The 15625-nt window shown below is 50.4% G+C and overlaps 1 long non-coding RNA gene across 1 annotated transcript in view; it reads left to right on the forward strand.

The window, feature by feature from the left end:
- LOC140219477 (uncharacterized) overlaps positions 1-14764 on the forward strand; it is a 34763-nt gene extending 19999 nt beyond the window's left edge. The window contains exons 3-4 of the long non-coding RNA XR_011895751.1: positions 6618-6710; positions 13687-14764. This is a non-coding gene — a long non-coding RNA (uncharacterized lncRNA). The remainder of the gene's footprint in view (positions 1-6617; positions 6711-13686) is intronic.
- Positions 14765-15625: the final 861 nt, after the last annotated feature.

A 15625-nucleotide genomic window follows, 5' to 3' on the forward strand; every position in this document is an offset into this window, starting at 1 on the left:
CCCGGCGGTGGCCATTTTCCGTTTCGCCGGCGCGGGCTTCCACCGCTGACTCCATGGAAATCAAAAGTGGGCCGAGTGTGGTTTGGTGATGCGTACCGGCAAGATGATGGCGACCGTGTCTGCCTTCGCTGCGGGGCAGGAGGAAGCCGGTTACTTTCTAAGTGTTCCTCGATTTCGTGCAGGCGTTCGCCATAGCGCGGTAAACGGTCGTCCGGATGGTGTCCCCACAGACCACTCCTTCGGTACTGGTAGTCGCGCTACATGTTACCAGCCTCCCCACAATGGCAGCCCAACGGACTGTTGTCGGGAGCGCGCCATACTGTAGCCTTGCGCGGACCAGGATGAAAGGCTGCTTGCAGATTCGTGCGGTGGATTGGACTTTGGAAGCGTCGAGGAATTCCAGCAGGAGGTTGCAAGAAACGGCCCGTCGACATCGCGGAAACCCGAAGAGCATCCGTGTACGAGAACGTGGCCCGTTCGGTACGTGTTGGTGGCCAGGGATGTACCACTTAGCCGATTTCCTCCCGAATGACGTCCGTAAAAGCCGCGGCAAACGGAGCTGCCGGAGCCGATGCATAAGACTTCTGCAGTTCTTCTCGAACAATTGGGCGTATTAGCTCGGTATGGGACTCCCTGTCATCATTTGCAGGTACGAGAGAGCATGCAGCAGTCATGGTGGTCTGGCGTTCATACTGTGAAAGCCGCTGTCGAAGCATACGTTCCATTACTATTGCGTCACGAACGAACTGAGACTGTTGTTGGAGGATTGCGCGCGAGGCCCGCGAAAAGCTGTTCTTTTACGCCTCGCATTAACAGACGCACGTACTTGTCTTGTCGCATTAGTGGGTCGGCCCGACGGAGTAGTCGCGTGATGTCTTCGACCAACATGGCGACGGATTCGTTCGGCATTTGGAACCTTGAAGACAGTGCCCGTTTGGCTCCTTCTTTCCTTTCGGTGGTGCCGAAGGCGTCGCGAAGCAGTCTGTAAAACTCCTGCCATCTGGTAAATGAGACTTTGTGGATCTCGTACCATACTCTTTCCGCCTCTAAAAGAGAAAAGTAGACGTTCTTCAACTTACGGCGATCGTACCAGTCATTAAAAGCGGCCACCCGGTCGAAATGGTTCAAGCAGTCTTCAACGTCCTCAACGGCGTCGCCGTGACACGGGTTAGGCGTGCGAGGCGCGTTGACAATGCATGGTACAGCAACATTTGAGATCCCCTTGGTTTGGCTTGCGGTTGTTGTTTACATCTTCGCCGCGGAGCTTGCGAGGGGTCTGTATTGCGTTGGAAGGCCTTGGAGGCGACGGCTGCTTCGATGGATTTCTGCCGACCCGAGGTACTGGCGTCGGTAGCTTCTCGTTCAGGACCAGTAGGCAGAGGGTGGATGCGTACCCAGCATCTCCACCAGTTTGTCGCGAGAGGAACGGGCAAGCAGTCACTTCCAAACCAACGGCCGTTTACTGTTCGTTTCTGCAGCAGCGTAACTTCTTCCTCGGCTTCAAGTGTAACTAGCGCATGCCAATATTTTATCAGTTTAGTTTCTTGAGGAGCAGGACGCAGCGTACGATGTAAGTTACCTAGTCAACTAGGGCCTAGTTACAGGGGACATCAATGTGTTTCGACCATGACAAATCGCGTGGTTTTTGGATGCCTAAGTATTTGAATTCGAAGACCCTATATAAAGCAATATTGTTAAAGGCATAGGCGAATAAGGAAGGGGATTCGTGTCGTGTGAAGCGCATGGAGACAATTTAGGAAAAGTTGATGTTTATTTGCCATGCTTTGGACCAGTTACAGAAGTCAGCAATATAATTGCTAAGGAAGTATGATCAGTAGGAGATATAATGTTATGATATAAAACGCAATCATCTGCAAATTGTAGTAATTTAACTGAGGTGTGTACGGGGAGATCATTAATATAAATCAGGCATAAATGGACCCAGTCCTGAACCTTGGGGAACCCCTGATGAAACAGCGATCAAGCATGAGTTAGTAGAGTTGAAACATACATATTGAGAACGTTGAGAAAGAAAGTAGGATATCCAGCCAACCAAAGATGGAGCTTTTAGTATGGTGACCAGCTTGTGCGTAAGTTTAGGGTGGGAGACAGTGTCAAAAGCCTTTGCAAACTCTATAAAGATAGCATAAATCTGGTCACCTATGTCTTAAGGGCTGCTGATGTCATGAGCGTATTCTCTCAGTTGGGTTGTAGTGCTAAGGCCACGTCTAGAAACATTCTGGAAAGTACATAAAATTTTGTTAGTTTCAAGAACTTGCACAATATGTTTAAAGAAGATGTGTTCGAGTAATTTACATGAGTGCGCTGGCATGCACACTGGCCTATGGTTAGATAACAATTGAACGTTACCCGAGCTAAATAATGGCAGGATTGAAGCAAGTTCCCACGATGTAGGAAGGGCGGCGGTTGAGAGATTACCTAAACATAATTGTTGGATACCGGCTGCAACAAAGCGAGTATCGAACGAGAAAAACAGTCTGGATACCGTCAGGCCCACACGACTTCTTGGTGTCTAAGTTTAGGATTAAGTACACGTTCAGGAGACAGTGATATATTGTCGATTGGAGGGTGCCGTTCGGAATAAAAAACACGGACTACAGAGTTATTAGTAGTAAAGACAGAGTGAAAATAGATGTTAGTAGCTATTCTCAGTGAATCAAAAACTGCAACATTTTTAATTATTAACGTGTCCGAAGGTGACCCAGGTGGTAGTATAGCTTCCCAAAATCTTCGCGGATTAGCCATCATTAATTTCGGAAAGGTTACGCAGTAATAAAACTATTTTCCAGCAGCCATTCTAGAACAGAGTTCTTTTTTAGCGCTAAGTAATTGCATGAGTTATGTTGAGTCACCAGAGCGCTTCGTCGACGTAATCTGGCAACACGACGTGATAAATGTAAGAGGTCCCCAGTCATGGCAGGAATTTCAGTGTTTTTCTTTCCTTCTCAAGAAATAAAAAGGTTGATACAATCACTGACAAGATTTTCGAAGATACTGGACAAGGTATTAGTATCACTAGTGGTACTTATTAAAGCAAACTCATAAAAAGAATCACAAAGGACATGTGTTATTGCCAATTCATCAGCACGGTTAAAGTCAGGAAATGCGCGGTAGATATAGCGAGGTTTGGGACGATGCCAGGAACTGAAATTAACAGAGCATTGTGGTCAAATATTCCGTCAATAACATCACATTCGTAAACGGCATTAAAAAGAGAATCAGTGAGAAAAACAAGATCAAGGACTGAAGTTTGCCGAGTGAAATCCTGAACGATCTGGTGCAAGCCACAAGACAATGAAATGTGGACCAACTTCCGCCCGATAGCTACTTCACGTCCGCTTACTATCATAGAAGACCAATCAACACCAGGGGCATTAAATAGGCCCATGAAGATAACGTTGGATGAAGGAGTATTGTGAGTATGCACAAATTGAATAAGAAAATCTGGTCACTGGAATATGATTATAGGATCTTTCAAAGAGGCGAGCCAGCCAATGGCAGGATGGCCGGAAACTAGTGCACACTGCCGGCCAAACTGATATGGCTGAAATTTTGCAGCTGCTCAAAGAGCCAGAGACTCACGTTGTTTAATTGAATGATCTTGCTCCGGTGCGGACATCAGGCTGCTGTGGTAAGTGACGTAAGTCGCTCTACGTTGATGCTGGGCTATGGCAGCGCCTATTCCGTAACCACTCGCGGTTTTGAAAGATAGGTCGAAGTGGAACGAAATGAGAGGCATTAAGAAAAGTGAGGTAAACTCAGACATAGCCGCGACTGGTGCAAGACCACACACTCTTAGGCAAAGTTACACCCTTTGGCTTGCCCCTTCTGCCTCACAACAATAATCGTTATCTGCCTTGATGCGTTTCCTTTCTTTAACGCTGCGAGCCCGGTACTTTCCAGTAACTAACGGCACGCGTGTTATCGGCATAGAACAGTTTACACCCTTTGCAGTGCTCCTTCTGATAACGCGCGTGCCGTTCGTTACTGGAAAGTTCCGGGCTCGCAGCGTTAACGAAAGGAAACGCATCAAGGCAGATAACGATTATTGTTGTGTGGCAGAAGGGGCAAGGCTGAACGCAACCACACTGTGACAGAGCAAGATTGTTTATTGGCTGTATTTACTGTTAAGTTTCGTTGCTACGTCTACGGGCATCCATTCACCATCGTAACCGGAAATCATTCCTTATGTTGGTTTGTTACCCTCCGTCAACCCTCCGGTCGTCTAGCGCGCTGGACTTTGTGGCTCCAAGAAGTTGACTTCATTGTTTCACACAAGACTGTAAGACACCATACCGACGTTGATTGCCTTTTTCGCCTTCCTCTGTCTACAACGGAGCATAACGCGGACAATGTCGACGCCTGTTTTGCTGCTGTTTCGCACACGTTTCCTCACGCCACCGTTTTGCAGCAGGAACAGCGCAATAGCTCATGCTTGGACCCCTTGTTCGCCGATGTCTGCAGTTCCAAGGCAAGTGGTCATTTTGTGTTCGTCAAGGATTGTTATACACGGCAAATTACTCAGCAAGTGGGGCGCAGTATGCACTGGTTGTTCCCGCAAGCCTGCAATGTGATATTCTCCGTGTCATGCATGATGATCTGACGTCAGGCCACCTTGGATTCATTCGCACTTCACATCGTATAGAGGAGTGGTTTTACTGGCCTATGATGCGACAAGTGCCAGCGTCACAAGCGATCTACGAGCGCTCCGCAAGGCCTTCTTCATCCTGTAGCACCGCCTACTGCACCTTTCGAGCATCAGGACGTTAACGACGCGAACTCCAGAGGATGAAGTATTTCCGCGTCAACACCACCAAATATTGTGTATTAGTGCCAAGGAAACATACCTTTGCGGCCAATGCGATCTTTCAAGGAACGAGTCATAACAGAAATGGTCGCACCAGTGTCCACTAAAGCCGTTTTGAATACTCTATGTATTAACACGTGTATTTTGTGCTTAAGTGTCGTAACTAGCGGGGGAATCCGAGGTGAATCCTTTTGTGCGACCTCACTTCCGTTGATCGCGCCAGCTAGGTTCCCGGTGGTGGCAGTGATGAGAGCCGCTGTCGCAGTGTAGGCGAGCGGCGCTAAGAAGCGGGAAAACTTTTGCTCTGATTAGCTGGTCGTACGGTGCTCCTGGAATACACGGGCCAGGAAGCGTTGTTGTGACCGTTGACGGCGCGAAAAAACCTTGAAGGCGGATCATATCATGACATTTGCACACGTCGACGACAGAACTGTGCTATGTGGCCGGTAGCACCACAGCTATAAGATGCAAGAATGTTTCGATATGCAATGTACTTTTGAAAAGCATTATCGCGGTGCTGTGGGGCAAACACATCTTCACATAGCTCCAGGTGTGTCACGGGCTACTGACGAGGATAGCTGAAGCGGTGTTCGTACTTCGAATCTGGGTAGTGATTACTCTGCGGCCTCGGTGGCGAGCGAGAACTGTAGTTGTAGTTCTCGACGCCATTTGCAGCGATAGAACCATGATAAGAGGGGCCCGGAATTGGCGCAGCATCATAAGCTGTGTAGTGCGCGTGCCGAGCGAGCTCTTCCCGTTCAATATCCCGTATTCTAGACGCGAGATAAAAGGGTGTAGTCATCAATGCTTGCAACGGCAGTCAAATACAGTAACGGACGAAATTTTGAAGAGATAGACCGCATATTCAAGGTCGCGAATGTACCACGATGCCGCACGGTGTCAGCTACTACAACAAGATTGTCTTTGTCGATGAGGAAATGATGTGCATCCTTGGCAATTCCTTTTAAGAGGTTCCCGACCCTATCTTCCTCTAACATGCGAGGGTTGGTTATCTTGCAGAGCTTCAATATAGCCTCAACATACGTCGTGGACGCCTCGCCTAGGACTTGGGCTCTTTGCAGCAGCGTTTGTTCAGCCTGCTTCGTCTTCGCGACTGAGTCCCCAATACGCTCCTTCATTTCCAGCTCGAAGCGATGCCACATCCTGGGGGTGTCCTCATGGTTGTCGAACCACACAAGCGCCGTGTCCCTTCAGAAAACCACAACATCGGATAGCTGGGTTACCGCATTCCAATGGTAATAATTGCTCATCCGTATGTAGTGTGTGAGCCACATCCGCGTTCTCGCCAGATTTGCCCACAAATGCGCGACGCTCTGACAGGTACTGACGCTGTTAGGGACCAGCCGCGGCTGAGGCAGGTACCCAAGGGGACATTTCTTTTCGCCTCAACCAAGGTGTTACAATATTACACCCATTCCGCTGTTTACGTATCAGGAAAAACTTGCCAGAACATATCGCACAGGACACTCCGTGAGCAATCTTCAGTTTTTGGCCATTTCAGAGATTTGCTCACTTACGAGGCTTCAGGACATCAAAGAAGGCAATCTAGCAAATCAGTTTTCAGGGATTTGTGAGCACGATATCATCGTATTTCAGTACGTAAATCGAAGAACAGACGTAAATATATTGCGGAAGTCGCACTACATTCGAGTAAATAAAGTCACACAACGTATGCACTTTGTACTTTTTCATGCATAACAGTTGATATTGTATTGTTTGCAGCGTTTTCAGCTTCTTATTAATTGTTCATTCTTTCCTTATGTTTCAGGAAGTACACTTGAAGTTCAAGAAGAAATTGAATTTCTTGATAAGGTCAACAAATGTGCTGTGATTTATCTCTTGTCAATGTCTTCCTATAATGGTCAGTGTCGACTTTTCGTACTATTTTAGAACCTTGCGACCAATCAAATTTTATGTATGGCGTGTGATTTGGTTGGATGATTGCTTCTTCTTTTAAATGAAGGTTTACATTGAATATCGTGGCACTTAAAAAGTGCTATATGATACATCAAGGCAGAATATAGGTCGGGAAAAGTAGGTGAAGCACGAAACATTTCCTGCTCACGCACCCAATTGAATGATTGCTGCTATTTCAACTAACCGTGAAGTGACCACGTATGAATCATATTTTCCGTATGCTCCTGCATATCTATCACTAATTTCATATTTCGCTGACATCTGGTGGCGTGCCAAATAGTGGGACATTTCCCGTCATTTCAATATTGTGTATCAACGCCAATGCCATCATGAAGCGTTTGCACCCTCGATATATTTAATTCAATATGCAGGAGTGTCTACTCCGCGCAAAGTGGGCGTCTTATAATGACGATAAGTGGCAACATCGGCTATAGTACGCACAAGCGCACATTTCACCTGAAGTGTGAGGGCCGTCTTCTACGCCAATGAATTCAGGAACACATGCAACTTTTCTTATTGCTTAGACATTATAGTTCAAGCAGACACCTCGTATCTGTTCATAAACACGCATCCGTTTTAATTATTTGCAAAGCTTGCCGGGTTGTGACCACCGGTGCAACGGCCTGGCGGTTCTCTTGCCTAATAGGCCATCTAAGAACAGCAAAGGACGCGCGCTACGCTTGCCGCTGGGCTTCTACACCTCACCAGATGGCGCTCGTCCAGCAAGAGCTTGGAGGCGCAACCCACCGCCCCGTTCTAAATGGGACGCTCATAACATCCGTCCATCCATCCATCCATCCATCCATACATCCATGCAACCATCCGCGGCAGCTGCGGTGCTGGCCGTGCGAGGGTGGGGAAAAAAGAAGAACCAGAACTCTCACCTTCGGGCAGCCGCAGCAGCAGCTGCAGTATTGCATTAACTTTTTTACAACGTCTGAAAAGCCTTACATGTTACTCTGTGCGGATATCTAACAAACATAAATTTTTGTTTCTTAGCTGTATGCCATTAACACAAAGCTTTGTTCTATAATGTTCAAACTCGTCGGACATCCTGCATATTCATAGCGTTACTATATTTAGGGTACTTCACGCACTTTCTAGAGGCTCGATATTAATGTGTATCTATGTTTGTTTCTGTCTATATACAAGTATGTTCGTGTGGAGCCGTTTCCCCGTATAACTAGAGCGATCGGCAGTTTGTAGTCAAATGAATAGCGCATCGGACTGCCGTGATGAGGTAGCAGGGTTTGAAACCAAACATTGGACCAGTTTGGGTCACTAACTGTACATACGCGTCGCTCTTCAACGAACCTCTTCCTCCCCGACATGGGAAACTGTAAGTTACGGAACTGAGTAGGTACCGAAGTCCGAGGATTTGACGCACACTTTAAGCACTGGGTATCTGGCATTCCGTGCGTGCTGGCCTTCAATGTACCTCCTAAATTCGACCCACGACAGAAGGGTTCCCATGCACAAGAACCTGATGCATTATCAGGCTGCGCCACAACTGCACTGGGTGTGCGACAGTTTTCAAAGAACGCATTTAAACCTAACGTTTTACCGAGCTCTGAAATTATTGCATGGGGTCTGTGCCACTTTGCATTGAGCATATCGCAACTTGGGTCCCTGACTATGTGCTACCGAGTTCGCTGGCACCGGCACGCCAGGCTTCTCGTCTGGGAGGCCACGTGCGCACTTACAAGCAGCGTTACTAGATTGCTCAGCATGTGCAGAAAGACACGCGAGAGATGAGCCCCTTTCCCGCATGACACGCTTCCCAGCGTTCGCACGCACCGACGCGCCATGCATATATGGGACCATGCGCACACTTGGTGGTTCTGGCGCAAGATGACGCCGATCATTCTAAGGAAGACGAAACGGAGGGATCCCGCTACAGTACATGCCTCATATACAACTCCTTTCGCGCGGGCACCCACACGACGCGCGGGCACCCACACGACGCGCGGGCACACACACACACGCGCGGGCACACACACACACGCGCGGGCACACACACACACACGCGCGGGCACACACACACACGCGCGGGCACACACACACACGCGCGGGCACACACACACACGCGCGGGCACACACACACACGCGCGGGCACACACACACACGCGCGGGCACACACACACACGCGCGGGCACACACACACACGCGCGGGCACACACACACACGCGCGGGCACACACACACACGCGCGGGCACACACACACACGCGCGGGCACACACACACACGCGCGGGCACACACACACACGCGCGGGCACACACACACACGCGCGGGCGCACACACACACACGCGCGGGCACACACGGGCACACGCGCGGGCACACACGGGCACACGCGGGCACACACGGGCACACGCGCGGGCACACACGGGCACACGCGCGGGCACACACGGGCACACGCGCGGGCACACACGGGCACACGCGCGGGCACACACGGGCACACGCGCGGGCACACGCACACACACACGCGCGGGCACACGCACACACACACGCGCACACACACGCGCACGCACACGCGCACGCACACGCGCACGCACACGCGCACACACACGCGCACACACGCGGGCACACGCGGGGGCACACACGCGGGGGCACACGCGCACGCACGCGCGCGGACACGCGCGCGGACACGCGCGCACGCACGCGCGCGGGCACACGCGCGGGCACACGCGCGGGCACACGCGCGGGCACACGCGCGGGCACACGCGCGGGCACACGCGCGAGCACACACACACACACACGCGCGGGCACACGCGCGAGCACACACACACACACACACGCGCGGGCACACGCGCGAGCACACACACACACACACGCGCGGGCACACACACACACACGCGCACACACACGCGCACACACACGCGCGGGCACACGCGGGCACACGCCGGGGCACACACGGGCACACGCGCGGGCACACACACACAACCGCGCGGGCACGCGCGGGCACGCGCGGGCACGCGCGGGCACACGCGGGCACACGCGGGCACACGCGGGCACACGCGGGCACACGCGGGCACACACGCGGGCACACACACGCGGGCACACACACGCGGGCACACACACGCGCACACACACGCGCACACACACGCGCACGCACACGCGCACGCACACGCGCACGCACACGCGCACGCACACGCGCACGCACACGCGCACGCACACGCGCACGCACACGCGCACGCACACGCGCACGCACACGCGCGGGCACACGCGCGGGCACACGCGCGGGCACACGCGCGGGCACACGCGCGGGCACACGCGCGGGCACACGCGCGGGCACACACACACACACACACGCGCGGGCACACGCGCGAGCACACACACACACACACACGCGCGGGCACACGCGCACACACACGCGCGGGCACACGCCGGCACACGCGCACACCCACGCGCGGGCACACGCGGGCACACGCGCACACCCACGCGCACACCCACGCGCACACCCACGCGCGGGCACACGCGGGCACACGCGCACACACACGCGCACACACACGCGCGGGCACACGCCGGGGCACACACGGGCACACGCGCGGGCACACACACACAACCGCGCGGGCACACGCGGGCACACGCGGGCACACGCGGGCACACACGCGCACACACACGCGCACACACACGCGCACACACACGCCCACACACACGCGCACACACACGCGCACACACACGCGCACACACACGCGCACGCACACGCGCACGCACACGCGCACACACACGCGCGGGCACACGCGCACGCACACGCGCACGCACACGCGCACGCACACGCGCGGGCACACGCGCGTGTGCGCACATACACGGGCGCACACACACGAGCGCACACACACGAGCGCACACACACGAGCACACACACACGAGCACACACACACGAGCACACACACACGAGCACACACATACGAGCGCGCACACACACGAGCGCACACGTACACGAGCGCACACGTACACGCGCGCACACGTACACGCGCGCACACACACGCGCGCACACGTACATGCGCACACATACACGCGCACACATACACGCGCACACATACACGCGCACACACACACGCGCACACACACGCACACACACACGCGCACACATACACGCGCACACATACACGCGCACACATACACGCGCACACATACACGCGCACACATACACGCGCGCACACACACGCGCGCACACACACGCGCGCACACACACGCGCGCACACACACGCGCGCACACACACGCGCGCACACACACACGCGCACACATACACGCACGCACACACGGGCACACACACACGGGCACACACACACGGGCACACACACACATACATACATACACACACATACACACATGCATACATACACACACAGACACACACATACACACATGCATACATACACACATGCACACATACATACACATACATACATACACACATGCACACATACATACATACATAATACAAAGGAGATTTATTGGGGTTCGTAGAGACCGCCGGTTCTAGGATGCCCCGAGCAGTTCACGAGCTCGAGCCTCTGCTGCGCGCTTGATGCTGCCGATGCAGCTGACTCTGTGCGCACGTTCGTTATCTTCCTTGCAAGTGCCTCGCGGAAATAAAGGAGCCATCCTGGCGACTTAGTTTTCTGGAAGGATGGTAGAATGGTGGTACGGCTTGAGACGCTGAACGTGAAAGACTTCGCGGTTACGACGTCGCATGTCCGACGGCGGCGTTAGCGGCTCAACCAGGTAATTAACGGGTGATGTTCGCTCCAGAACGCGGTATGGCCCGTCGTACTTTCGAAGGAGTTTTGAAGCGAGCCCAGGTGTGCGGTGTGGCACTAATAACCAGACGAGAGTGCCCGGGAGAAAAGTGGGAGTCGAGTTCTGGGCATCGTGAGTGGCTTTTTGACGGTTCTGGTCGTCCTAGGTGAATCGGCGCGCCAGCTGGCGACATTCCTCGGCGTGTCTGGCAGCTTCCGCGATCGGCCGGCATTCGGATGGGTCCGGCCGGTAGGGCACAATGGTGTAAATTGTGTTCGAACGATGACGAACGATGAAGATCGATGAGGAGAACGCTCAGGGAATCTCATGCGTGGTGTCAATGCAAGCGAAAGCTACTTTGAGTAACTTCCTAAGAGTAAAAGAACAAAATCATGAAGAACACAATTTACGATACGTCGAAAAGAAGCTCCTTGCTTTTCGAAGCGACATCAGGATGGCTTAAAACGCGTCCCTCTAAAGCAAGGTACAGTCACAACACGAAGAATAAGGATGTGCTACCCACGGAAAAGTTACGGAAATGATGGAGCAAAATATGCGAAGCTATCTACCCAGCGTTGGTTTAGGCTCCCCTGGCCTCCTTTAATAGGGTTTGATGGTCAGGAAGGGGACGTAGACATATCCAGAACAGGCACTAGTAAGAGGCGCTGGGAGGTTTGGTGGTAGAAAAATATGGAGGCCATAAACGACGCGGGCGAACAAACACAAAATTTACAGTAGTGGTTAAGTTTGATTCTCGGAAGTCTTTTTTTCTGCGTGTCTTTCTTCGTAAAGATAGGTAAGGCATTAGGCAAAATAATAACAAAAACTTGGTGGCACAACCCACCACCTAAATATAAAGGGGACGCGCAACGCATCCATTCATCCAGTCAAAGCGCGAGATATGAGCTCGGCTGACGTATTATGCGTTTCTCAACGCATGCACCAGCGCGTGAACATTTCGGACGCTACCCACACGCTTCACTGCGGCGTTGCTAAATGGTGCAGAGTATTAATAGGGAAGCCCGACAGAGCATTACACGTCTTGTCCATAAGGTGTGTCGACGTTAGCAATTTGGTGTGTCTCTTTATTAATGCATTGTTAAGCGCATTGCCAGCGACAGCCATCGCGAGATGGTCTCTGCGGATTTTTCTCATAACGGCACTTCAAAATTGACCCAACCCCATTTTTAAAGATTCAATAGGAATGAGCAAACGCATAGGGCTACATTCCCAATTTTCTATACACAATGGCCCAACTTGTGCATTCGGGCACATACCTAGTGCGCCATGCACTTTTGCACATATTCAGTGACTCATGTTGAATATTCTTGCACATACCGACTGCGTCACAGCAGCTGCACATATTCTGTTGCCTAAGTTGTATATTCTTGAACGGTACTCATTCGCACATTCCCAGTTGCACTTATCTAATGGTCTGCCTTCTCAATTTCCAAGTTGTATATTCGGGTACATATCCAGTCGCCCATACTGGCGTGAAATGTATTGGAAATTGATATCACAAAGAAAGTGAAAGACCATTCCAAATAACTGCACAACAACGCCTAGGAAATTTATGTAATATTCGTTCAATGACCCCTTTCTAATGCCAGCTTTCTCATTAGGAGCGTGGGAGCGCGATGAGTGCAAACACACCAGCAGGTTTCTATGCATCACATAAGTGATTACCTTGCGAAACTCATGCGAGACAGAGATGTGGCAAGACGTCCTTTAGGTTATGAGAATAAATCACTTCTCTCTATTTCGTGGCCACCTGCCACCGCGCCAGCTTGGGCGCTCTTTGCTCTCGAGGCTTGACACCGACGCTCTCGTATCGCCGATCATGCCGATGACGCTGCCGCTACAACATAATAGATGTGCGCTAGACTAGCATGCAGATATTTTTTCACCTGAGCCAGTGCAGGAGCAAGATACAGCTTGTGAGGCGGTACTACACAAAAAGCATTGGATGGCACCCCACACAACAACGCAAAGCGATGTGTCAGATGGTAACGATTATGGTAACTAGTAGTGAGCTGAAACGGTGCTGAGTAACTTGATCTACCGATTTTTTACCAGTACCTAACCGGAGAACATGCTCGATTGTCTCAGTACAATAGGGTTCTAGAGAAAAGCTGCGTACAACCCTAGCTTTATACCTTCCCATTTTTCTTTCACAGGTGATATCAAGAGATACGACCTGCGAGTTTGGAACTCATCCAACATAGCCACTTCTGCTCAACCGTGTCTTCAAGCGTTCCAGAAAGTAAAACACCGAGGACACCTCATTTACAAAAATTTTTGCCAGAACATATTACACAAACCATTGCAGACCATGAATTTTAAAGAACAGCAAATCCCATTGCAGTCTTTTTGTAGCAATGTAGCATGACTTACAAACGCCAGAAGGAAACACCTAATGAAAGCACTTAGCACGCAAAATTATTGCATGGAAATAATATACATTTCACAGTGGTGCGTATTCTGCGTTGAAAGAAAGCGAAGAGTGCACATAAGATATTGTTAGTGAGGCATAACATAGCCATCACATCAGAAATAATGTTACCTTGACAGTTAACCGCAGCCTAAAATGAAGGTTAGCCGCAATACCAATCTTGCATCCTAATTCGCATTGCCTAAAGAGTATTTGCGCTCTCTATGACGTCGATGTTCTGTCGTCCGCGCGCGGCGTCAGTTAACTATGAACTGCCCACCTGTTCAAGGCAAGGTTGGCAAAGGAGCTTGCACTGCCAAGAGCAAGTCAGTCAGTGGAATGTAATACAGTCGTTGTACAGAGTCTGCCCTTCTCGTGCGGACGGTGCTGCGTACATAGGTCAATTAGAAAGATGGATATTTGTCATAATAAAGGAACGGGAAACTAGAAAATTAAAATAACAAATCGACTTTTCTTAACCTGTACTACCATGTATGCGGTTTGTGCCGTACATGAGTAAGACTAACGTCATTGCGAGAAATAAATACAGGATAAACCGCTTGATCATTGAAGCTTACCAGATTCGGAAAACACAAGACAGATGCGTCAGCAGTACATCTATCGAGTTAACAGAAAGAAATACAGTATTGTAACAATTTGCGAATGCGCTGGTTGTGTGACCACGCTCAACGATGTGGCATGCTCAAAATGAATATTTTCTGTGGTTGGGCATGCGTTTTTAATGCTTTTTTGTATTCTTGCACTATGATAAATTGTCCATACATATTTTGTTGGGTTTTCAATAAACATTAGTTGCGAGTTCAGCGCTTGTGCGTGTCTTCATGTCCTACGGTCTGCGTGAAAGTTGACCTGTATATTTCCATCCTGTAAAATGAAGAGCAATGGCACTAAACGTCACTGCACTGCCTTTAGAGTTGATCAATCAGAAAACATCGAAATAGCAGAAATTTTTTCCTGATCGTCGTACTGCGTATACGCGTTGGGCTGCGTAGTGAGAGGGAGCGGGGTCATAACCACGGCACAGTCAAACAACGTATCCATCAGAAAAGGACGTGTAAAGTACGCGTAACTGGAAAAGTGTTTAAAGTAACGTTTAAGGCAGAAAGACAAGTTCATTGGCAAAATTTATTAAAATGATTATACACCAAAATGGTTCAAAAACCAAAGCGAAGCAATTGTTATACATGTTATAAGCAAAAGCAGCCTACGAAAGGCAAGGGGCGCTTGTGAACGATTAATTTTGAGAATTCAATCCCAGTAATGGGGACGTCCATTAAGCCGGCAATGCACTACGCGCAAGACACTCAAAGGGAGACATCAGCGAGATAAATGCGTACTAAAAGCGACAGAAATTGCAAGGAAATTTATGCCAGTTATTCGAAAACAAGTTTTTAAAATGAATAAATTTAGTCTGCTCCGGAGACCAATGGTTTTAGAGAGTAACTCAACCATCTCTGTTACTCAGGAGGCTAAGCAACATTGTTAGTGCAGACACAAATCAATGAACATAGCAAAATCACGGAGACAGTACAGGAACAAATCGTTTTATCAAAAATGTGCAATGGGGAGAAAACATTGATACAGCTTAAATTGAAATATCCATTGAGCATTCCTAAGAGGGTACTGAATTGTTCTAGATAAATAAAATAAAAGTCGGCCGAGCC

Source organism: Dermacentor andersoni, chromosome 7 (genome assembly GCF_023375885.2).
Source record: "Dermacentor andersoni chromosome 7, qqDerAnde1_hic_scaffold, whole genome shotgun sequence".
Classification (NCBI taxonomy): Eukaryota; Metazoa; Arthropoda; class Arachnida; order Ixodida; family Ixodidae; genus Dermacentor; species Dermacentor andersoni.